The sequence below is a fragment of the Danio rerio genome, chromosome 19 (genome assembly GCF_052040795.2).
Source record: "Danio rerio strain M-AB ecotype USA chromosome 19, GRCz13ab, whole genome shotgun sequence".
In the NCBI taxonomy this organism is placed as follows: domain Eukaryota; kingdom Metazoa; phylum Chordata; class Actinopteri; order Cypriniformes; family Danionidae; genus Danio; species Danio rerio.
Genome location: NC_141039.2, coordinates 12,843,166 through 12,870,365, shown reverse-complemented (window position 1 = coordinate 12,870,365; position 27,200 = coordinate 12,843,166). Strand labels below are relative to the sequence as shown.

Genomic DNA, 27,200 nt, shown 5'->3' with positions numbered 1-27,200 from the left:
TACAGAGTCATACTTTATCTTTAAATAAAGTATAACTATAGAAACTGTGTTCATCTTAACTGAAAGCTTCGTCCTGTTTCCTGGCCTCACGCATCGCACACCTGTCAGTCAGTCAGTCAGCACGTAACTCCCAAAGGGTTAAACAGATAACACACAGCACTACACGGTTACCGAAAAGTTTGCGCTGTTATAATTCAATTACCTTTTAATACGTTTTGGTGCGATTATAACCCGCTATTAAAAACAACAACAACAATGACTGAATGTTTTGAATGGTTAATGTAGCCGTGGCGGGATGCATTTTGGTCCTCGCCATGGAAGAATGAATGTAGCGGAAACCATGCTCTTTAAAAGTTCTCTGTAGTTGTCTTGACAACACAAACTGCTGCTCTGGGATGAGCCGCGTGCAAAAGATGCCCCTTTTAACGCAAAGGCGCATTCAATCGGCCCCTTTTGCAGCCAAACTAAAAATAAATAAAATAATATTTTTAATCGTTTAACTGATAGCATTAATCGGTTACAAACGCACCCTTTCGGTTAACGGTTAATCGATTATTTTGAGCATCCCTATTTGGTTTAATTATCCTCCTTTAACATTGCTCTAAAATGAGATTAGCTCCCTATTTATGTGTAGTTAACTGGTGATGTGGGATACATGACAGAAACTATTTTTTAAATGTCCATTGTTTTTTTTTAATTGTTTTTAAAGAAATGTTTTGACAAATATGGTATACAGCTATAATTTGCTTGTTTTGACACATTTAAAATTTGTGGCTAAGAAATAATAATTATTTATGTCTGGTGTGGTCGGAGATAAATTTGGTAAATCCTTTGTTTTGAGCTCTGGAAAGTGATGTGAAATAAAAAACTAATTGTAATACGACACTGTGAAACCTTGACCCATTTGCTCATGCTCATTGAGCAAGCTCATACATGACACACAAAAACTTAAATAAATGAGGAGGCATGTGGACATAACAAATCTAAATCAAGTAATTTTACATGTCAAAGCAATATTTATGCATATTAAATATATTTTCCCAACCACAAAAATGTGGCTAGTGGTGAGAGTGGCTAGTAATGTTGGAAAACTACTAGCCGGAGTGGCTGGTGATTTAAAAAAGTTATGCCCTGGATATTTATCAAAGAATCATGGAACAGAGTAGAGGTCTGCATTTCCGAATAAAGTGTGGGAGCGGTCAGTAACGGGTTTAATTTGAGACGGGAGCGGGCCGTCTAGCAATATCACTCCTGACTCCTGAGCAAGCACGTGTATGTATGTGTGTAAATGAAATAGCGCGATGCTGTGTTTAGCTTGTTTGTTGCTGTGAGTGTGTGTATGTGTGTGTGTGCGCACGCGCGAATGAGAGAGAGAGCTTTGCCTGTGTGTGTGCTTGGTGCTTGTGTGTGTGTGTTAATGCGCGTGCGAATGAGAGAGAGAGAGAGAGCTTTGTCTGTGTGTGTGTGCGCTTGGTGCTTATTTGTGTGTGTGTTTATACAGACAGCTTGTTATAGGCTGTCTGGACTCTGTATAGCTGGTTGGTTTTTGGTTTTGTTCTCCCCCCGCTCTTTAGTGGGATCGGGCGTGGCGGGTAGAAAACGGGGCGGGGCGGGCAGAGGGACAACAAATGCTGAATGTAAGCGGGAGCGGTCGGGTTCGGGCTAAAACCTGGCTGGTGCAGGCGGGAGCGGGATTCAAAATTTAGTCCCGCGCAGATCTCTAGAACAGAGTTTATCATAATTTCAGCGAAACATTATGTAATTTGTATATATATATATATAGTAAGAGATGTTTCTTCAACAGAAGATCAGCATATTAGAATGATTAATGAAGGATTACGTGCCATTTAATAATGCTAAATTCTCTGCATATATTCATGGTATATTCAGGTTATTTCAAATTAAATTGATATTGTACAATGTTTCTGTTTTTACTCTATTCATGGTTTAATGAATGCATTAAAGGGCATCTATTATACAAAATTACTTTATAAGATCTTTAAACACATTTGTGTGGCAACACTCTAAACATATAACCATCTTCTCATTGTAAAAATGTATTAATTAAAATTTTTATAATCACATTTGATAAAAACAGTCTGCAGAAACAATTTGATTGACAGTCTCCCTTTGTACATATCATCAGAAAATTAAAGCCCCGCCCATTAGTGACGATAAGCATATGAAGTCTTGTTTTTGAATCAGCCACTATGCTGATACATAGGCATTTGTAGCTCCGCCCTCTTGTGAAAGTAGCGCAATCTCATTTGAATTTAACAGTCACCAAAAATGGCACGATTAGGGTCAAAGCCTAAAAGGAACATTTTTAAAGAGCTATAAAACATTATTATTGTGTTTTATTTTGAGCTGAAACTTCACACACACACTATAGGAACATCAGTGATTTTTTTTTACATCTTGTAATTAAACAAATCTTGCTAGTTCTGTAGATATTTAAACAGTAGTGTAAATGATATCCTGCTGTCATGTGCTCTGACTGCCTTTGGAGGTAATGCAGGTTGTTGTTAAGATCAGGTTTGATGCCGAAGTGTGATTAATCTGTTTGTATAATCTGTATCCATGGTGACAGACAAGACCTCTTATATCGAAATGACTGGCAACATCACACTTTAACAAGCTCCAGCTTTATAACAACCTTCTATTTAAGGACTTTATTTAGCCTGTAAATCCCTTTCAGTAAAATATCCTGCCACGGAAATCCTATAAAATGCCTTTGACATTGTGCACTTTCAGAGTGAGGCTGCAATCAGACCAATGTAAAACCCGCTCCATATCCTTCCCTAAGCTCGTTTTCTCTCTTCCTTATTCACTTATGGGTACAATTTGCCACTGCTCAATTTATGCCCCATTGTTCTACCAGCCTAACAGGGTTTTTTGCTAAATAGCCCCACTTACTTGCTAAATATGACATCTCCGCTGAGGTGCGGGAAGCCACAACATTATTATTCTGGGACTTTGCGAATTGGGATACGGAGGGTTTAGTCCTTTGTTCACAAAACCTGCCGCATGGAAATAGAATAGTTTCTATATTTAGAATGTGGCGAGGGCTTTTAATACATGGGAAGGCTGAGGTTGATTCACGCAAATTGCTGTTTGAGAAGTCGCACATTTAAGGAAGGCATTCATATTTGCTTTTTGGAAGGAATTAAGTAGGAATTAACTTGTTGAATAGCTGGTGTGGACACTGGTGGCACTAATGTTCCCTTTTCATTCCCTGCAATATAGCTTTTCTTTACACAAACTAAGAAATTACAGGCTCTGAGAGGGACAAGGAAAAAACTCTTAAATGTGTAGAACATGCATGACCTGGTTGAAAGCGATGTTGTTTTTTCTGAGATCACTCTGAGAAGGATTTGAATGGTTTTGTAATTGCTGCTAGGACTGGCTGTTTTAAGATTTGGTTTATTCTTGGTGCACATGCTTGTCATTTAAGTCAATTCTTATCTCAGTTCCATTCAGTTTGGTGTGGATTCATACATGCTGACTCATCAATGAATACATACTGTACATCTATAGGTAGGCCCACACGAAATCTGTGCACGCAGAAATATCCGCAGATTTTTAGCCCATTATTGAGTATTTATTTACTTGTGTAAATGTGTTTAAATGCATGTTTGTTCAGTTTTAAAATTAATTTGAAAAATATTATTGAACAATATGAAAATGCTTATATGATTTACTTACAATACAGATTGTAAAGTATAAATCAGTTATACCTTCAGCAGTGAAATTTGAACCACACTAAACTGAACTCTGAAAACTGGACTGATAGTTTTAGTTTACTAGAACTTCTTTGTTAAGCTGCTTTGACACAATCTATATTGTAAAAGCGATACTAAAAATAAACATGAATTCAATTGAAAGTTATATGAGACACTTGCTTTGTTTATTAAATACAGTTGAAGTCAGAATTATTATCTCCCCTGTTTATTTTTACCCCAATTTCTGTTTAACAGAAAGAAGCTTTTTTCAGCACATTTTAAACATAGTTTTAATAGCTAATTTCTAATAACTGATTTATTTTATCTTCTCCATGAAGACAGTAAATAATATTTGACTAGATATTTTTGAAGATGCTTCTATACAGCTTAAAGTGACATGTAAAGGCTTAAGTAGGTTAATTAGGTTAACTAGGCAGGTAAGGGTAATTAGGCAAGTATATAATGTATAATGATGGTTTGTTCTGTACACTATTGGAAAAAAAGAAAATTTTGACCTTAAAATGGTTCATAAAAATTTAAAACTGCTTTTAGTCTAGCCAAAATAAATCAAGACTTTTTCCAGAATAAAAAATATCAAAGATACTGTGAAAATTTTCTTGTTTGAACTTAATTTGTGAAATATTTAAAAAAGAAAAAAAAATTAAAAGGGGGCTAATAGTTCTGACTTCAAATGTATGTGGATCTAATTCAATTTGCATTGTAAACATCAAAGTTAAAATATATAATTTTTTTTATTTAATCTATTAGGTTTTTACTTGCAATACACCTAAAATCATTCTGCATAAATCAGCAGTTTTTTATTTATTTATTTATTTATTTATTTATCTTTATACAAAATCCTGTGCAGAATTTGCAAAAACTGTCCACAGATTCTGTCTGGCCCTACCTATAGGTTCAACCATCTTGGTAGTACTGTTTTGCACCCCATTTGTTTTTACACCTGCCTTAATTGTTTGTAGCTTGGATTCAGTAAGCTGCTGGAATGGACGTTGGTCTACATTAGCTACGTTTCCATGCTGAAATGTTGTTTTGGTCATTTTAAAACGCCTTAACCATTTCAGTATTAATGTTTTCTATATTATTAATTACCTCCAGAATCAAGAGCGTCTGTGCTCTGCGTCTCACGCCTTCTAACGCCACTGCGCTTTCACTGCTTGTCAGGATTGCCTTTTGAGGCGCAAGTCATTTGTTAGATGAAAAAAAGATTGACACAGCTTCTCTTACACAAGATATTTGGCGGCAGTTAATCAGGAAGTGACAATTTATTCGCTTTGACTCGTTGGATGAAAACACGGCTTTATTTGCACATCTTTTATGCGATAATCCAGTTTTGCAAATAAAGTTAATTTGCATTTTTGGATGGAAACATGGCTACTGTCATGAGGTCTGCACACATTTGATAAAGATTTGTCTATTTTTTGGAAGGGTGCTTTTTGTTTCATTTCGAATTGATTTCATACTGCTGTAAGAAGTAAAATAACTGAAATCATTTGGTGCAGTGATATTTAAACTGTAAATGTGGTAAAGACATACCGGGAACTATGTTTTATCATTCCCTAAAAATAATTGCACACCTTATAATTTTCATCAGCCAATCAAACATTCTACAGTTACGCAAACACTTTTTTACATAGGCCCATGTAGTTTTGTTTTCCCCTAATAGCGAAAGCCTTTAATTTAAAAAAAAAGTGCTAATTTGTTTATTTATATTATCCTTGACTAATATTTAAATTTGAGCGACAAACATGCAAAAAAAAAAATAATAAAATAAATAAAAAAATCTAACAGTTGTAAATATCTCAACAATGTACACCACTGTTCATCATGTATAATGTATGTATGTGTGTATGTATAAATTAAAGGTACAATAGGTGATCTTCCAAAATGATCACTGTTTAGAGTGACGTCTTTGACGTCCTGCTGTCCAAAGCCACACCTTCTGATATCACGAATGCGCAGCTTAAAGATGACAGTAGACAACTCACTAGATCATGTCGTTTGCCAGTTAGAAAACTTTTAGTGCTTTATAATGCTACAATTCCCAATGAAAAATTCAGAATTCATTTATTCAATTCATTTAATGCATGCAAGGAACACTGGTCTCACTCTCTCACATGCTTTGTCCTAAAGCGACTGCTTTTTTGGTATGGTGCTTTTTGTTTCATAGCAAATTGATTTTATACTGTTACAAGGAGAGAAATAACTGACATCAAAGCAACCACTGTATGCTTAATGGTTTGTTTAGAATTTTAAAAAGTTTTGATTGAGCATTTGTTTTTACCACTCTCACTATGAACTCGACACGCTTACATGTGCAAACAGTGGATCTGTGTGAACAGGTGTGCAGATTTACAGACAGTTTGGTCTACTTATGAGAATTAGGGGAATTCTCAGCCTGATCAATTTTAACTGTATGCACATTTTTAGTCTTGTGCCTTACCCAGAATAAGAAAATACATATAAATACCTTTAGATCATTTACTTTAATCATTACTAATGTAATGTAAAGAGACTTTCAACCAGCACAACAAAAAATGTTTCTGAAGACAATCACCTACTGCACCTTTAACTGCTAATTTGTGTACTAAAGTTACATTTTGGACAAGGCAGTTTTTAAATTAACTTTAATTGAAACTAGTCTTTATGTAATGGATTCTACTGAAACAATGCTTTTTTTTTTAATGATTAAAACCCATTGTCAACACAGTATTAATTGGGCATACGTTTCTGTTTCTCTTTTCCTCTCTCTCTCTCTCTCTCAGTCTCTGAGAGATGTGCAAATGAACAGTGGTGACTTCCACTCAAGCAGAGAGTCCAGCAAGGTTAATTAAGTTAATGATGACATTCATATCATATGTAGCAGGTCAACAGGCATCTGACTCATTGGTAAGTGTGGCTTTGGCGTGCATTAAATGTTTGTGTTAGGAATTCTCCACAAGCAACGCTCATCAGTCTAATTATCCATACATCATTTTCTGCTTCAGTGAATATTTAATTTTCCTTTTTATGCTCTTCTAGCTCAAGTACAGTAGTTTAGCCAAAACCATTAAACTTCTTTCATTATATATTCTCTTGTAACTCGTATGATTCCATGGAACACAAACAGAGGATTTTGGGAGAGTTTACAGTTCATAAGTTTTTAAAAATAGAACAAAAATAATATCATGTATGTAATATATGATTCTTCTTTTGGGGCTTTGTCCCTTTAGCTCTATGGAAAAGTGTGATGTCCATCTTTGAAGTCTAACTGTTTATATTTAAATTTTTTGTGAGAATGTCATCAATCTCTTGGTGAATTGAGTGACAGGTTTTTGTTTTTGAGGCCACTTGGAGCACTTTGTGCTAATGTGACATTTCCTATGTCTGAATGTTAAGTTCACTTGGGTTCACTGTCTGAGCAGAAGCTAGGGGGGTCTGAGTGAACTTGGTCTCCTGGGGTCTGCTGGACTAAAAGATACATTTAAGGTCAAATGGTTTCCAGTTAAATGCTAAGGCTGTTCACTTGATTCGTTTAGCTCGGTTGGTCAACCCAACTTCAACATGCAAAGAACATTTGGACTATAAACCATCTGCTGTCATTTCCTATGTTGTTGTTATATTCACATTAACATTTGCCTTTTTTTTTTTTATAACACATCTATTATATATTTTTATCTCCATACACATGTTGGGCGGTATTGGGGCATTTATTATTGCTGTTAAAAGCTGAGTTTGTCCTGAAACATTCCCATTACCCCATCCCATTATATCATTTGAGTCAAGCTGAATTGGCTGTTCATTTGGGCAGCAGAGCATAATGTTAATGCTTTATTGATAATGACAAATTCAGTATTCGATTATACAAACACATTATTGAGGGATTTTCCATTAATTTATTTCATCATTTTATACTTTTGTCACCTCTGGCAGAACAAAACAATCCATTGAATTATTTAGATAAGTGTTTCATCGATATTCTGAAAATTTCTGTACCTTCGAACAGAACCACGGAGCTATAATCAGGTCTCTGTCCTCCCTCTCACATCGCCAGCATTCAGTCTTTGCTAGTCTGAATAACCTGCTTGTAGTCTAACAAAACAACTATTTAATATTTAAATTTGTTCAAGTTGTTATCCAAGATTTCTTAACATTGCAGTTTTGCTGAGATTTACCTATATTGTTGATTGTCATTCCAGGTTACCTGTACTATAATGTTTTACACTGTTAATCTTTAAAAAAGTTTGTTATAAAGTTAAAAAGTTTGTATAATTTTTGCACATTCGCTAGCGATTTGAAGAAAAACGACATACAACCTATATAAATAAAGGCTCTAGCATTGTGCATCCTGATTTTATTTGTTAATAGATTTTCCATACTTCATAGCTAGGAGTGAATTTGTTCAATTGGTTTTATTTTCATAACCATTTGACATGTTTGCCCCTCAAATATTAGTAATAAATCTATAATCAAAATTAACTTTTGTAAGTTGTATGTACAGAACTGTCCAAACAACGACTCAGCTCTAAGACAATGACAAATTAAAGGGAGGACATACACAGGATGGTTTGATACTGAAAAATATTTATTTAAACATTAAAGAATAAACAAGTGCTCACGTTAGGTTATTAAAAATCAAATATTAACCAAAGCTAGAAAGAAACAAAACAAAATAAACTGGAGCAAAAGCACGGACACAAGCAAACACTGCTGGCTTTTTATGGAGAAAACCAGGTGTTCCCAAATGCGCAGATGAGTCTCTGTCCTTCCCGCTTCGGCTGATCAGTGGGTTGGTCTAGGAGACTCGTCAGTGTCCACACTGTCATATTTGAGTGATAGAAACACTATGGAGTGTGGATTTCCCTGCCCACCTAATTGATTGACAGGAGCCATATTTCTATAATAACGTTTACACATCAACAGAACATTCTAAGTTTTATAAGTTTAAAACGTTTTAAAACAGAGCATGTTTGTAATAAAGACAGTAAAATTCAATTCTTAACCGCTATAATCAACAAGGCCGCATGGTGTCCATAAACGCTAATATGTGCGCATACTGCAAACGGCATCTGTGTGAGACTTATCATTTCAGAAAGGCTTGAAAATCTCCACCACAAATAGATCAAATAAACTTACTTGGTATTTTGACTAATGGGCTGTATTTAAGCTTCATTCGAGTCTGTCTGTGACTGTGCTGTTTATCTGACATAATGCGTGATGAGAAGCAGACATGCACGTAGGAACTGTGAGCCAGCTCATTTGCATTTAGAGCAGGGATGTTCAAACTCATTCCTTTAGCTCCAACTTGCATCAACACAACTGCCAGGAAGTTTCTAGTATATCTAGTAAAAGCTTACTTAGCTGGTTCAGGTGTGTTTGATTAGGGTTGGAGGTAAACTCTTCAGGACACCAGCCCTCAAGGACTGAGTTTGGACACCCCTAATTTAAAGCCACAACAGCTACACCGTACTCAGATACCAAAATGGGCAGATTCTGGAGGCTATAATAAATAATCTGTGGTGTATTTTGAGCTGAAACTTTACAGACACATTTTGGAGACACTAAAGACTTATCTTACATCATGTAAAAAGGGTCAAATAGATGCCCTTTAAATTGATGTTTTTGTTTGTTTGCAGCACACTGTGTCTTCATTAGGGTTGGGCATCTAAGCTATAATGCCGATGCGATACACATCTCGATACAAAGAATACGATTCGATATATTAGCGATACATTTGTGACATATTGCGATGCAACACGATACGATTCACACCCATATCACGATACAATGCGATAATTCAGCACTAATTAATTAGATCAAGTTTATGAGATGATGTGAAAGAGGATGCTGTGCCATTGAATGAGTTTGATTATTTATTAACCAAGCAAAACCAAGACTTTTTTTTACAAACTGGCTCTTCTCTCAGGGCCAGAGTGTCAGTTTACAGTAGAGGGCCATTTTAGAACCTATAGCACATATTATTTAAGTATTTTCAAGATAAACAGAATGTATAAGTGCAATATATATTAAAAAAAATATATATATTTGCACTCTTTCAACATAAAGGTTTACCATTGCACAACAAGAATTGTGATTTAACTTTTCAACTATGAAAACAAGTTTTACAAAGATATTTTGCCACTGAATATTCAAAACTTAAGGTGGTGAACTAGCAGTGTTATGCTGCTTTGAAACATCACTGTCACTGTAAACAACAGGCTAATAAAAATATAATTAAATACAAATTAACAGGAGGAGGTGTTTAAAATCTTCGTTCTCCGTGACACTAGGCTGAATATCTTTGCAGATGAACAATGCAGTAACATCAGTTATTGGCGTAGAGCGCACAAAACTGTTGCTCATGGAGAAAAAACTTTCAATGCTTTTCTCACCACTTTTGGAGCTGGTAGCTACAGTTGAAGCAGTGCAGGAAGCCGGGGATGCAGAAACACTGGAAGATGCTTCCACAACAACACCGTGGCGCCGCTTCAAGTGAGATTTCAGATTACTCGTACTGCCCCTGTATTTTACAGATGCGCGCCATATTTTGCAAATTGCATCTGTCCTGTCAAGTCGTCCATCCTTAAATCCATAATGTTGCCATACTTAAGATTTAGAACTCAGTGGGGAATAAAATGTTTGTTTTGCTTCCTGCGCTTTCTGAGGGCGCACCACTAGCTTCATCCGCACACCTGATACACTGAGTTGTAGTGTAAGTGTACACATCCGCAAATCTGTTGCTAAGGCATACTTTATGTAGGTCGATTAAATTATGCGCCAAAGTAGGTTGACAACACTTGTTAATAAATAAAAAATACATTCTATATTAAAAATATAAGTTGTATCTTTGAAAACCGATGCATCTCGCAAAAACCGATGCATCTCGATTTGCTTCCAAAATTTCATTCATCCTCTGCTGCTCTACCGATGCACTCGCATCGTGCATGCGCATGACCGCGTATCGATACATATCGGTTAATCTTCCCATCCCTAGTTTTCATGAATGCTTAAAGCATGTGAATATAAAGCATGTAATTGTTTGTCATGTTAAGCATTGATTTATAGCATTCTAACATTACATTGTTTCACACGACATGAGTCAGTTAATTCATTCATTTATTTTTATTTTTTTCGGCTTAGCCCCTTTATTAATCTGGGGTCGCCACAGCGAAATGAACTGCCAACTTATTCAGCATATGTTTTAACCAGCAGATGCCCTTCCAGCTGCAACCCATCTCTGGTAAACATCCATACACACTCTTCACACTCATACACTACAGACAGTTTAGTTTACCCTATTCACCTGTACCACATGTCTTTTGGACTGTGGGGGAAACCGGAGCTCTCCGGAGAAAACCCACGCGAAGGCAGGGAGAACATGCAAACTCCACACAGAAATGCCAACTGGTTCAAACCAGCGACCTTCTTGCTGTGAGGCGATTGCTCTACCTACTAATTGCCACTGCATCGCCGCGTCAGTTAATGCAAAAACAAAACAATAAAAATTACATAAACATCTAAAAAAAAAATTACTGTGCTAACCCTATTCTAGAGTTTTCTTTTTGTTTTGACCGACAATAACCTGGGGTTAAGCACAATGTAAAAACACTTTACAGATTTTAAGTAATCTCCTTGTTCCAGTAGTAGCTACTCCAAGTTGTCTGTGTCCTAAAACATTACTATTAAAGGGGGAAAAACGCTTATATACCTGAGTGCTGTGAATGTTGAGGTCAGGCAAAAGCATGTGTTTTCAAATGTCAAGCAGCTTCTATTAGCTCTGCTCCCCAAATGCCTTTTGGCATTCGCAAATATTAGGAAAGCTCTATGAGGAAAAAAAATCCCTAATTGGCTGTCTGGCGGTTGTCATACTGTGGTTCGAAACCCAGCATTGAAATGTCACCATTCCCGAAATCACAATGTTGTTTGCCAAGAAGCATTTTAGGACGGTGAGATCATAGCATGCTTGTGGCCTGCATGACCTTTCTCATCCAGACACCTTACTATCTTATCTAGCAGCTTGCAGAAACGCAACAGTGTTTGATGGGAATGTGGCCTCACTCTGAAAAACCACAACTCAAATGTTAACTCCTTTATCATATGAGGCTAAATGTGCAATGTTCAAAGATTTATTAGCCTCCATTTTCAGTGGTATTTCTATATGGCTTAATGTCCTTGTGCCATGTGGGGGAAGAGATATGTCTAGGGCAATATGTTTTTGGATCTGTTGATGTTTTCTCAGTGGGAGGCAAAGATTCAGTTGGATACACATCGGGCAGTCATTCTCTGCCGCATAAACTTGTCGGATTCTATCAGTTGGGTTGTTTGCTGTGACCAAACCAGTCATGATGTGGTGTTGGCTTCCACTACTCATGATGAGGTCTGATATGCTTTGCTGGGCCAAATTAGTGTAGAGTATATCCAAAGCTTCCCACTTGTAAAGCAGGATATTCGATTTTTAAATTTAAGGTTACAAAAAAATAAAGCTTACAAGAAGATATTGACATAGGTGTTGAACACTCGTTTTAGTTAGCAATTAACCACGGCCATATAAAAAGTTGTTTCTTTTGTTTTTAGGTTGGTAGGAAGCTGTTTTTGTCGATGAGATGCCATGTTGTACTGGTCTGTCACTAGTTTTAAGATAAGAACCAACATCTTATTGGCAAAGAAGCATAGTAGAGTTTTTGAGTGAGCTTTTTCCTGAGAGTGAATAAACTTTATTAATAATCAACTATGGCTGCACGATATTGAAAACAAAAAACAAACGTGATGTCAAACAATAAGGCATGATGCAATGTCTTAAGACTGATTTATACTTTTGTGGCAAGTGCAGGTACGCGGTCCGGCACAGCCTTCGGGCGGTCACATAGCTCTTGCCATGGCCGACGCTAATACTGATGCGCACCTCTCAAAAATTGTAACTACATGTTAGCGCTGCACGATTCTGGCTAAAATGAGAATGGCGATTTTTACTTTTTTTATTTTTATTTTTTTGCTCACAAAGCTCACGATTGTCTCACAATTCTGTAGATGTAAAATAAAGGTTAATATGAGTAGGTTATTGCTGTTGTTATTTCTCAAACATATGGTAAAAAAATATAATAATATTATGTGTAGCTCTTCTGTTAAAATGCTCAACTTTTTATAGACTTGGAATGGTGGACTTAGGGCCTACTCACACTATGCCATCCGTACCGTGCCCAGGCCCGTTTCCCAGATCGTTTGAGAAGTGCGAGTGCGCTGAATCGGGCTCAGGCACGGTTCACTTGGCCAGCCCTGGCCCAGTTGGAAGAGGTGGGCCTGAGCGCAGTTCACTTGGGCTTTGGCGCGGTATGCTTGTCGTGAGCGCAAAACGCGCCAAAGCCCGAAACTGAAAGCGAGACGTGACTTTTAAGGGACTTTCATATGGATTTATTAATCATTCTTACTGTTCGGTGATCGCAAACTGCCGTAGTTTATTAAAGACGCAAACCTCTCACTGCACGACAGCTGCGCGCCTTAAGCAAACCTCCTCATTCCTGCAGCACGAGGGCTTTATGAAATATCTGACTGCGTGTCATCGCATCCCTAAGGACTGTTTGACAAAATATTTGACTGCATGTCACTGCATATCAAACGACTGAAACGATATAACTAGAGAAATCTCCACTGTACTGCCGAGTGACAGCGCTTCTCACTGAACAGCGCAGCAGCGATGACGTAAGCGTGCCGAGGCCCGATTGTGGTGTGAGCGCGGCCCGTCGGGGGAGACGGGAGGGGGCACAAGCGTGCTTTGGCCCGGTTCGAGGCAACTGTACCTAGTGTGAGTACGGCCTTAAACAGGCATTAAATTGGTCCTGGTCATTAATGGCCAGTAAAGTGATGTCATCAGAATACAACTTTTCATAATTGAAGTTGAATTATTATGTTTGAGACATGTGCTTGTCATTTGTTATTGACATTATCAGACATTATCAGATTCCCTCTTGCATTATATTCAATATTATATAGGCTAGAGAAGTTATACTGACACAGTTAAACATGAAGTCTCATGCACAACTCTCTGTGTTCGCTAAGATAGAAAAAACATATCAAATGCTTGTCGCAATCATAAATCTATAATGCAATTTGATTGTGTAAATGTTTGTGCGCTTTCGGTTTCATTTTCTCTGCTAAGTGCGGTTCATACTTCCCGCACGACACCCAAACAATCACTCTGTGCCACAAACTCATTTACAACTTTATTACCTGTTATTCACAGGTGCACGCCAGCCCTCTCTGTGGTAACAGCTCACGGTCAGCTCATGTCACATGTGATTTCTTTACAGAAATTACATTTTTGTATGAATTATGCCTTATAGATAGAGTATGTGACTCTTTCAGTACCATTTTAACACCATTGGTGTCCACGTTGCTGAACAACATATGAAAAACAATGTGAAGACTTGTGTGTCTGCCTTTGCTTCTCTTATGATAGTCAGAATTGTAGAAATGCTGGATGAAGATAGTCTGGGGGGGGTCGAATCGAGATTGCAATCTTTTTTCGATTAACTGTGCAGCTCTACTACACTTTAAAACAATGCTTGGCTGAAGCTCTGTGATTGGTTGGCTTGATAGTGTTGTCGAATGTTGGGTGATACTGAGAGCTGTGAGCCCGATGGAGTGAGTGTTTGCAAGTGTGGAATCTTGGGAAGAAGCTCCAAATAGACACTTTTGTTTTTTGGTTTTCTTACAATTAAAGTTGTTGCAAATAATCTGGTTTCCGTCTCTGATTAAGCGAGTGTTATACTTCTACATAAAGGCAGCATTCAGAAAAAACTGAACACCCACGAAGAAACTCCACACGGAAGAACATAAAAACCTTGTGCCAGATAGCGTTTTGGAAGTGTTATTGCAGAGCAACACAAACAGCACGCTGAAGTATAAACACACAGCTACATACAAGGCAGGCACTGTGGGTCACGTCGATCACTCAACACAGAAGTGTAAGTCAACCTTAATCATAAACATAAAACAACAGTTTCCATCTAGAGCTACTTCACAGGATTCAACACTTATAAACACTCACTCCAATGGGTTTGCGCGGCTCTCGGACTGCCCACATTGGTCACAGCTACCAAGTCGACCAATCACAGAGCTTGCGCTAAGTGTCATTGTGACGTGTAGTTACATTTATTGAGAGGTCAGCGTTGGCGTGAGCCACAGCAAGGGCTATGCAACCACCTGAAGGCTGCGCCAAATCATACGAAGACGCATGCACTTGACACTGAAGTATATATCAGCCTTAAAGTGAAACACTCATACTGTAGATGAGGACATCAGGGCTTGGGGCCATGTGAAAAGCAAGAGCTGCATAATTAATTGTTAAAAGATCGCGATCTCGATTCGACCCCTAGACAATCTTAATGTAGCATTTCTACGATTCTGTCAATCATATTTCAAGTTCAGGAGAGAAGAAAAGGCGGCTGCAGGAGTCTTTTCATTGTTCCACACACAATGCTCAGTGACATTGACACCTCCAAATGATGTTGAATGAGTCACATACTGTATTCATAATGTATAATTCACCTAAAAATGTCATTTTTGTCTTCATATAAGGATGTTTACGTGGCCGGAAAATCACACGTGACGTTAGCTGCTGACCATGAGCTGTTATCACAGAGAGGCCGCGCACGCGCTTAACTTAATGATAGACGCGCGCGCGTCTACTTTAGTGAGCAGAACCTGCATATGTTGCGAGTAACTGGTAATACAGTTGTAAATAATATTCAGTTTGTGGCACAGAGTGATCATTTGGAAGCTGCGCCAAAGTATGAACAAGTACTTAGCAGTCAAAATGAAACCGAAAGTGTGCACTTTATTTAAATGATCATATCGCATTTTAGAGTTATGATTACGACAAGCATGTGACATGTTTTTTCTTTCATAGCAAACCCACAGTTGTGCATGAAAATAAATGTTTACAATGTCAGTATAACTACTCTAGACTATATATTGTTGAATATAATCTGATAATGGCAAATGTCTGATTTTACCAGTGAATTAAATTGTCTAATATGACAGATTGCAAGCATATATCTCAAACATAATAATTCATCATCAGAATTATTATAAGTAAAATAGAATTATTTATAGAAGCCAGTAGACCTACACATAATATTATTATCGAGGTTGTGCCATATATTTGTTTTTACCATACCTTTATTTTACATCTACTTTGTGTAGATCTAATTTGTGTATCAATTTACATCTAAATTGTGATCTTTATTTTAAGCAAAAAAAAATCGCGATTCTCATTTTAGCCAGAATAGTGCAGCTCTAGTAAAAGCAATATTTATTATTAGTATATCTGCAAATTCTGAACATGTATATACATTTTTGTCTTTAACAAACTATTTAATACTGTCTTTACAGTGTTAATCAAAAACAATTATGTTCACTGTCTTTGAATGAAATCTTCAGGCAAAGAATCAAGAGTTTATCATGCTTTGTTTATGAATGAGCTCTGTAGGTGGAGAGCAGGTGGTCTACAGCATCTGTTAGAAAGCATTCAACCGTATGTGCATCTACACTAAGAGTGCATGCCCACCAAAACTTTTTTCTGAGACGATTGTTTTTATTATTATTATTGTTTTTAATGAGAACCTTTGATGGTTCTACCCCACACTTTATATCTGAACTGTTAAACCCCATATACCATGGCATGCTCTTAGATTAGCAGATCGGCTGCTTCTTAGAGTCCCAAAAACCAGACATATGCTTAGAGGTGACTGTGCATTTGCGGTGGCTGCTCCCAAGTTATGCAATGCTCTACTTCTTTTTCATTAGGCAGGCTCCTTTGCTGTCTTTGTTTAAATCACATCTCAAAACCTACCTTTTCTCTTTGGCCTTTGACACCTTATCTGACATTTGTTAGATAGTGTATATTTATGGCTTACGTGTGTTATGTTGTTATTGTTATAAATGTATACCATGTGCTATATGTGTTTTTTTCATTATTTTATTCTGTTATAATTGTTCATTTTACTGGTGGTAAAATGAAACTTTGGTCTGCTGCTCGGTGGTTGCAAAGTGCTTCATAAATAAAGTTGAATGAATGAATAAGATTGGCCTGTGAGTGCCTGTTTGATGTTAAGCGCTGACCTTCATTCATTTTCTTTTTGGCTTAGTCCCTTTATTAAAAACAGGTCGCCACAGCAGAACCAACTTATCCAGCACATTTTTATGCAGTGGATGCCCTTTCAGCTGCAACCCATCACTGGAAAACACCCATACACACTCATTCACACACTTACGGGCACTTTTAGTTCACCCATTTCACCTGTATCGCAAGTTTTTGGACTTGTGGGGGAAACTGGAGCACCCGGAGGAAACCCACGCGAACGCGGGGAGAACATACAGACTCCACAGAAATGCCAACAGTGAGCTTCTTGCTTTGAGGTGACAGCTCTATCTACTGCACCACCGCTTTGCCAAATGCAGACCACTAAGCATTAAAAAAAATGCTGACTGTAGGAGAATGAAACCAGCTTAAACACAGCTTACAGCCAAAGAGCATAGAATCACCAAGAGGCGACACTCTAGTGCGATTTAGGAAGAAGCCACTAGATGGCACGGCGGCCATTTTGGAAGCAAAATTACCATTAGAACAACAGCATAATACAAGACTGTAAAATAAACTATTAAAAGTGCTGATGATTGTGATAGTAAGTGTTGTATTGTCTTCTTTTTAGGTTGTATCTCAGCTTTAATGCACTTTTTAAATAAATAAATAAATAACAACGCAGCTGCTTGTCATCACGACAACAATGAGATCCAGTGGTCAGCCGATATCTTTCACTCCAAAATGGCGGAATCCGGGGCTGTTGCTGGGCGCTGCTGTTGCAGTGGAACGTTCTATTGAGCGTCGCCTCTTGGTCATTTCTAAGCTCTTTGTTATAGCTAAGCATTTTTTGGGAGAGCACTGATGTTTTCAGCTATTCAAAAGCTCTGGAGTGGATCCGCAACTAAAGTAGGGCTGTAACTAGGCCCACACGGAATCTGCACGTGCAGGAATCCGCAGATCTTTAGCTCATCATTGAGTCTATTTATTGACTTGTGTAAATGTGTGTAAATTTATAGTAATTCAGTTTTAAAACTAATTTCAGCAATATTATTTACTGATATGAAAATACTCATAGGATTTATTTACAATACGGTTTGTAAAGTAACATTTTCTGTCTTTTAGTAGATATATTATATGAAAAACTTGGTTTGTTGACCAAATAAGTGGATCTAATTAGATTTGCATTGTAATTATAGCATAAAAGTTCAAAAGGTATTGATTTCGATTTCATATATTAAGTTTTTAGCTACGGTACTCCCAAAATCATTCTGCAGAAATCCGCAAATTCTTTAACAAATTCTGTGCAGAAATAGCAAAAAATATCTGCAGATTCTATCTGGCCCTGGCTGTAACTAATGATTATTTCTATAGTTGATTAGTTTGCAGATTATTTTTATTTATTGATTAGATATAAACCACCTGTTTTTATAATTTTTTTTGTACGTTTTGCTTATTATAACCGTGTAAAACCGGTAATCAGAGTATTTGTGTATAAAAGTATACTTAAAATAATGTAAAAGTCTCATTTTAATGATTGTCATTTTAATGATCGTCATTTTAACGATCGTTTAATGACAGTTTAATGATCCTCATTTAATGATCTTTAATTTTTGACATTTTAAAACTCAAATAGAGTTTATTTTTGAACAGAAACTTCTCTAAATCTCCAAAATATAAATAAACAGAAAGCAAAACATGTTTTATTACTCTTCTATTCACATTATAAAATTAGATTATAATCATGTTGACAATAAGATACAGTATTAAGCAGCTGAATTTGTTATTAATTTATCCAAACTATAATTAATAAATAATTAAACAACAAATATTTAAACAGAGAGAATTCAGAAGAGCAGGTGAACTTTCACTGCTCAAATCATCGAGCAATGGCCTGGTAGACACTCATAAAACAGATTTACTTTTTAAATGCCTCCATAGATGTGTTTTTTTGTGAGCCTGATGGCTGTGTTTTTGTTTGAACCTTGCTGCATTGTGTTCTTCTGTGAAGTGTATCGTGTCTTCCTCTGAAAGCAGGAGAGAGCGCTGGTATACTTGCTATTGTGAGTCCGTTCCGTGAGAATGTGTGTGATGAAGTGTGTTTGATTGCAGTCCTAGCACCGTGTTATCAGCTTCACTGCACATTTCACACCTCAGCTCTCATTAGAACCCGCCTCACCACTGCTAGCATCACGCTAAGTGCTAACAAGTCGAGAAATTAGAACACCATCTTCTCTCTGTCTGCTGCCCTTTATCTCTCCTCCGAAAAACTCTCCTCGCAGAGTAAATGCTGAAAGTTTAAGCCGAGGGGCGTAAATTCACTTCGCTCCAAATCAAAGATTGCTGGAAGCAAAGCTAAGTGCTGCCTTTGCCCTTTCAGCTACAAAAACCCAAACAGATTCCCGGCAGAAGCTTTTCGCATATTATGCCATCAAAGTTGTGATATTTTTGACACTTTCAAATGTTTGAAAATGCAAATGAAGAACATTCAGGGAACAGATGAGGCGCTGAGTGTTTAAGGTCTGTTTCCATTTGCATTAGTTTCTCCAAATATATTCATATTCATACAATTAAACATGGTTTTATATAAATGACTCCATAAACCCACCCACTCCAGACGCAGCACTTAAGTTGTCAAGAATCGCAGCGTTTTTTTTTTTTTTTTTTTTTTTTTGCAGCTGTAGGATGTATTACATTACAGGGCCATACAGGGCAGCGGTACATAATTATAGCTGATGATAATTGTATGATACAATACCAGTGCAAATAATAGATTGCAGATTTCTACTTGTCTTACGAGTTTAAGAGCAACGCTGCTTAAACTTTTTAACAGGCCCACATAGGAACTGATTTTGGTGATTTAGCCAGTTAAGCTCTAGGGCTATTTGGGGTAATTCCGCCTGAATTTGGCCTTCCGATTTAAAAGCTTCCCATACCCACATGCAGAGGTGTAAATACAAAAGTTTGGTACCATATGAAAGGAAACCCTTTGAAATTTCATAAAATACAGTTGAAATTGAAAACAATTGCTGTGTATATTGTCTGTTATGATAAACACACACAAAAAAGGCGCTTTTTTATTTCTTTTTTTTTTATAAACTGAAGTTGGGAAATGTGTAACTCAGGCCTTGAGTGTTCTAGCACCCTGGAAACAATTTTATTTCTTTCCAGAAGGTGTCAGCAAACACAGGAATTTTTTTTTTTTATAATAATGTATGTAAGAGTTATTCTATTCCAACTGCAAAGAGAAAAAATGCCATTTTTTTCCGCCTACCTATTTTTGAAGTCTCTTCATACAGTACAATAAATGCAATATCTCAATGTTGTTTTACAGAAAACCCTTTGAAATTACAAAAAGAACTGCTGAAAGTGCTAAATATTATTGTATATGTGTTCTGTCCTATTATGAACCACCTCAACATAAACCGCTTTTAGTTTTTTTGTTCTAAAGCCTGATTCAGAAATTGTATAACTCAGGCCCTGTATGCTCCATCAAACTGCAGATTGTTTTGATTGTTACCAGCATTTGTCAGGAGACACTAGAAAAAAGAATTTTGTTTTTATGTTGTATTATGCAATAATTATTTTAGTTCAACCGAAGGGTGGGAAATCACAACTTTTCTGTAGATGCAGAGTTCAGTCCTGCATCCTCTCCGTTTGCGCCCTGCGCTTTGCACTTTGTGCATGGATCGTCAAAATAGAGCCTAGAATCTTTCAGCACTCTCTCCAAAAAACACTGGATTGATCTCGGCCGGCGGATCAACATTCACCACATGAACTTTAAGTGGGGTTGCAAACCTGTATACTTTTCATTGCTTCTTCAAAGCTGACAGTAAAACATATTTATTACATTTTGTGTTTTTTAACTTTTTCCTCACCAATCAAAAACACACCTATATATTTGTCAATAAGATGAATTTAGGTTTCATTTTTAGCATCTTTTATGTATTCTTGTAAAAATTAAGCTGTGAAGCATTCATACTGTTGTTATTTCTACCACTGACTATCCAGATGGTCTGGATAAAAAAAAAACTGCACAGGCTGAACATACAGGAATCCTCCATGCGGAAGTAGGGGAATGGACTGATTATAGTATCTATAATGGGGGTCTCTTGTCATTCCTCTGAGGAAGCTGAGTGGTGTCATAAACCGAACATTATTCAAACCGCTAGTCAGTGCAGAGAACTGAGAGACATAAAATAAATGTCCTTATGTTTTAGAGCAAGCTGAGTATAAGTGTTGTGTCTACATTCAGGCAACTGTTTGGTAGATTCAGGCAGGTGAGGAAGAGGTTTTCAGCAGTCAAGCTGTGAAATGACCCTGAATTTCAAGCCAGAAGAATGCAATTGTCAAGGAAAGTTCTTTTTGTTGTGTGATGAGGTGGCAAAGGAAAAATTTCACAATAAACACGGGAAATTAACAAAAAAGGCAAGGTTTATTTAAGCTTGGGTTGACAATGGCTCGTTATTATATGTTTATATTTTATTTCTATGTTACTGTGTAATGTCATATTTAAAACTGGCTAGGTACCCTTTGGAAAGGGTACCCAAAAAGTGGTATGGTACGGTTCACTTTTTGGTACCTTTTGACAGTGGCAATGGCCATAAAATCGGAAACGGGCCATTAGGGCCGGAAACTATCATTGTTTTCACACTAGAAAACATTTGGCTTATCAAACGCAGCCTGAGGTGTGCATATTAATGATCTCAGAGCTACATATTGAGTAAGGGCGTCACGATTTAAATCGAAATCGGATCGAAATTCATGCTCTATTATCTAATCAAAAAATGGAATCGTCGATGCTGCCATGCCCCCATGTCACGTCAAAAAAAAAAACACGTTTGTTAAAGAGCTTGTTAAACTGCAGACGCAGGAGGCCCGTCGACAGAACTTAAACCCTCTCCTCTTTCAATAAATTCGCCGGTGTAAAAGTATTTTGGATTTCCAGTAAGTTATGTTGACAACGTTCGTGTTGTCGAAAAAAAAAAAACAGTTTGCAAGCTCTGCTATGTATTAGGTTTGGGCCAATAGTAAACACCGGCATTGCGATCCTCCGCCCCCGTTGCAAATCCACTCACGAAAAATACACAGTCAGGCCCTTCACTTTAATAGGTCTTGGTTTTTAAATGGCATTTTATAACGATAACGATCCACATCCACACTGGCGTTTCTGAGCAGCCCTCCTTCCTCACTACCGCTGTGAAAACGCACAACACATGACCACACACACACACACAGAGACGCACACATTGTCATGGGCTCGAGACAGCGGTCCAGGCAGTCAGCGGGTCAGTAGACTGATTCACTCTTTTACTTTCACACTTGTATTTGGTAATTTTAGCGAACACCTCAGATACTGTTGGCTGGTTCCTGTTGGTTGTGCGTCTTTTTTACCGATGTCATTATAAGGACACAGATCACTGCCTATTCACGAGTCCCGCGAAAAAAGTGATTGACAGGTGGCAATTATGTGTGTAACTTATCTTTATTCATTTACTGTATGACTTGTTTATGATTTTGTTTAATTTTTCTTTTTTAAATCGAAAATCGAATCGAACCGTGACTTTAGAATCGAAAATGTAATCGAATCAAGGATTTGGAGGATTGTGACACCCTTAATATTGAGACTGTTTTCTCTTGATGAGACGGCTGCTTGTCAAATCCGGATGAATGACCTAAAGTAGGCATACATGCAAATGATGAGAGCCATGAGTCTCCTCACAGTGTGCTTTGTGTTCTGAATGGCCCGTTGTAAACCGGGTTTTTACATTCGTAGATTTGGCATGATAATGAGAAAACACTGGTATCTGAGGCTCACGGTATGCCCATTCCGTATACTGATTTCTTATTATTCTACTATACCCAGATTTTCATTATAGGGCACCTTTAACATTGCAGACATAGTAAACAGGTTTTAGAACTGCTTTTTGAGTTTAATTAACAATTAAGTGAAATTCAGAGAAAACTTAACAAAAAAGTTCTTCATAATAGAAGAGTTCCACAGAGCTATCCAGTCAAATCTGAGCTTGTTTTTTGTTTTTGAATTGCCTCAGACAAGCACCGAGTACACTTAGTAGGCGATCGAGACTGTAAGTGGGATTCTAAGACCCAGTTGTCATGTGGAGTGACACCAAACGTTTTAACACACCTGGAGGCATTGGTTTTGTGATCATCAGCTGCCATGGAGAGTGAAATGTGTGATTGATAAGCCTTCATCAGCCCATCGCCTCTGAAAATCACACCCCCTGCTGATGTAGATGTCAATAGAAATGACATCAGCCGTGAAATGCTTTCATACCAGCCTTTGCCTTTTCTTCTCTCAGAAAGACGATTCCTAGAACTGTAGATTTCTGTAATTTGCGGTTGTTTGAAGACGAATCTTCTTCCCTTGTTTTGTTTTGCTTCTATCACAATGGTCCAGCCAGCAGTGATTTGATAATAAAGGCCTGTTTGTTGTTCGGAGATTCTGCAATTTGATTACCGCTAATGGCTTTTCTATCACAGGCTGCTCAAAGATGTCCCGTACACCCACAAGTTGCTCTAATTTCGTATTTATCATAGAGGGTCCAAAACAACATGTTTTCCTTCAGAGAATTTTGTTCTTTTGTTCTGGGCTGCAAGTCAGGCTTGTATTCAAGTAAATGATTTGTGATATTCGAGGCTTAGAGACAATCCACAAGACTTTTCCTCATCTTCAAATCTTAAAAAAAAAAAAAAAAAAAAAAAAAGGTATGTTCCTGCTTTAAAGTTCCACACAACCAAATCTTTGAACATTCAAAAAAATATTTAATTCAAATCTTCTGAAGAGAGGTCTTATTTTAGATATTAATTTTGATAATATATAAACATTGATCAAGAAACATACACTCGCTGGCCACTTTATTAGTTACACCTTATGAGTAATGGGTTGGACCCCCTTATTGTATTCCGAACTGCCCTATTTCTTCCTGGCATTGATTCAACAAGGCACTAGAAATATTCCTCAGAGATTTTGGTCCATATTGACATTACACAGTTGCTGCAGATTTGTCGGCTCCACATTCATGATGCGAATTTCCCATTCCACCACATCCAAAGGTGCTCTAATGGATTGAGATCTTGTGGCTGTGCAGGCAATTGGAGTACAGTGAACTCGTTGTCATATTCAAGAAACCAGTCTAAGATTATTCAAGCTTTATGACATGACGCGTTGTCCTGTTGGAAGTAGGCATCAGAAGACCATCCAAATGTTGCAATAGAATTCAAGACTCATCAGAATGGGCAATGCTTTTCCAATGTTCTATTGTCCAATTTTAGTGAGCCTGTGTGAATTGTAGGCTCAGTTTTCTGTTTTAAGCTGACATTTGTGGCACCTACTGAGGTCTTCTGCTGCTGTAGCCCATATGCCAAGGTTGGATGTGTTGTGCGTTCAGAGATGTTCTTCTGCATGCCTCAATTGTAACGAGTGGGTATTTTAATTACTGTTGCCTTTTTTTTTCAGCTTAAACCAGTCTGACCGTTCCTCTCTGACCTTTGGCATTAACATGGCATTTGCACCCACAGAACTGCCGCTCAATGATACTTTCTCTTTTTTCGAACCATTTTCTGTAAACTCTAGAAATGGTTGTGCATGAAAATCCCAGTAGATCAGCAGTTCATGAAATACTCTGACCACCCTAAGTTCAAATTCACTAAAATCTCTGTTCTTTCAGATTCTGATGCATGGTTTGAACTACAGGAGATCGTCTTGACCATGTCTATATGCTTAAATGCACTGAGTTGCTGCCATGTGATTGACTGATTAGAAATTTGCATTAACGTGCAGTTGGACAGGTGTACCTAATAAAGTGGCCAGTGAGTGTACAAAAATAGTGCATGCATGTTGCAATTTTTTTTCGTTGTTTTCAAACTATATTTGAGCTTCTGTTTACTATATTTGGTTTACGTTTTTATTTAGAGTAAACGAAGAAAGTTTTTGAATCTGTTTATACATGCCATATACACACTACATTTGTTGTATAGATGTTATAGACGACAGACTTTTTAAAAGAGCATCTAATATTTTTGAGGAAAATATGAATTAGCTAATAATTAATTTCTACTACAGTATATAAGCACTATAATTTTTTAAGTTCAGTCTGATCAGACTCCAATAGAGAGAAACAAGTTACAAGCCATATTTTTCTTTAATAACAGTCCTAAAACTGTATTCTACATTTTTCCTTAAAATATTTGTCCTTATGACTATTAGATTGCTCAACTAGTATTTCATTTCAAGTTCTGCAGTAATTGTCACTTTTTTAGCACCGTGTTTTTTTTCTTTCTCTACCAAGTTATTTGTTTATTTTCATATTAATTTTGAACTCTGGCTTCCCTAAATGAATTAGCAATTAAGAGCACCTTTCTGCATTATTATTAATGAGATCTTGTTGTGTTTGTCAGCTCTGCCGTCACCAATACTAGCATCAGTGAGAGGAAGAATCTAGTTTATCGGAGCTTTGTTGTGTGTAGTCTAGTGTAGTCTCAGCTGTGTACTTCCCTTCTTTCATCTCACTTCAGAAGTGGAGTCTGTCTCACAGTACTGGTCTTCAGTGCTGGCCGCATGTCACGTTGCATTACATCATAAAGACTAAGCAAATGCCACAGTGATCGCTGGCACTGTTAGTTTTTGTTAGTCAGTTCAGCGCTGCTCAGCTGGGGTCTTGCTTCAGTTTTCACTTTCATTTTTCATTTTTGTCCCTCAAAAAAGATTTGTGCTGCTTGTTGAAGTACAGAACTTGTTTAAAATGACCTGAAAGATTTTTTGAGGGGGGGACAAATGAATTGTTTTATGTTCAATTTACTTACATTGTAAAAATAATTAAGTTGATTGAATGGACTCAGAGTGTGAGTCACCATAAGCAAATGGTGCGGACAGCCGAAAACATTTGGATATGTTTTGTAGGAAATGGCTTTTTTTACAATGCACTGCAATCGTTAGTAGGGATTCAACGATTAGCCGATTTCACTTTTAACTGCGCTTTAATTCGTCAAATTTAATGAATCGTAAAGGCTTCTTTAAGCCACATTTCTGTTGCACGGAACGAAACGAAGCTGCTGCAGTTAAACAAAGTTATGCCAAGTTGCCACCTGTGCGCTAGTTTAAAGTTCAAAGTATGTACACTGAGGCTACTACACATGCACACCAGATTAACTATAGCCGCGGCCGTTGCCATATCACATCTTTTCCGCTTACTAGTTTGTTATATCTAATGTAAGAATAAAACATGCGTGCACAAGCGGAGCAACGTGCTTTCTTACGTCTTTCCGAGCACACGCAGTAGAAAACATCTCAGAGTGAGAGTTGTGCATGCCTTTCAGTACAATGGAAACAAAATATTTGTTAGACTAATTATTATTAAAATGATTGTGTGCATGAATGCAGATGGCAACAACGGTTAATCTAAATATCTACTTACCTAATATAAAGCTTGAATTTAAATTAGACGTGAAAACCGTGAAACCATGATTATTCTTCAGACTATAATCGTACAACCCAAATCTATAATTGTTATGCTGTTCAAAAAACAACATATGAATGTGTCTGAATAATAGAAGAAGCCTGTTTAAGCAATGCACTGCTTTTGTTGTGCTCTGAAATACAACATTTAAATGTTTGTAAAAAACAAAAACAAAAAAAAGTCAATTAGACAATGCAGTGATATAATGTAGTTTTAAAATAAAATATATTAACATTAGAAAAAGCCAACGTGTGTCTTTGAGCACAAATATAGCATATGGGCTCTTATATGCAGTTGTGTCATCACTCGTATAGCAAGTTATATTTCTCCGGCTTTTCGTTTGGGATGCTTTTCATGAACCGGCCCCCATGAAAAACTAATTGAGTAGCCCTGGTGTATGTTAAAACACACATTTTTTTAGTTTTATATTATCTACTCCTACCCCATTAGGTTAAATTGATGTGCTTTTTGGGTATGGCTTGCAGGATTGACAATGTCAGGATGTCTCAGGCAGCACTGGTCAGAGTGCCCTGTCACTCAGGTCACAGTGCGTCTCGAATCTCATCGTCATCATCGTCATCATCCTGTGTCAATTCTCCTCAATCCAAAGCTCATTAAATTGAAAAGCTTGGTTTCCAGACCAATGAAATGGTCCATTTAGATCGTCATTTTTTAGCAACCTGAGAGAATCAGGTTCTCTGATAAGAGTCTCTGAGCTCTTTACATTTTTTGGCTAACCATGCTGAGAAAAAATAAAGAAGATCAGTAGCTTCGCTCTCAGGCTTCTGAACCATATTTGTTAAAAACGCAGTAGAAGATCTTGGAAAATGTTAAAGTTAGCCCGATTGCACTGAAAGCCAATGTCTCTGCCTGCAATACTCCAAAGTCATGTGTCATGTATCTGCACTAGACATAGGGCTGGGC

At 37.2% G+C, this 27,200-nt stretch overlaps 1 protein-coding gene and 1 long non-coding RNA gene across 9 annotated transcripts in view; both read left to right on the top strand.

Annotated features, from left to right (window-relative positions):
- ctdp1 (CTD (carboxy-terminal domain, RNA polymerase II, polypeptide A) phosphatase, subunit 1) overlaps positions 1–27,200 on the top strand; it is a 214,229-nt gene that overhangs the window by 80,624 nt on the left and 106,405 nt on the right.
- On the top strand, positions 6,183–12,874 carry LOC148679766 (uncharacterized). The gene is made up of 3 exons (XR_015945318.1): positions 6,183–9,083; positions 9,133–9,363; positions 10,714–12,874. It is a non-coding gene; the product is annotated as an uncharacterized LOC148679766 (long non-coding RNA).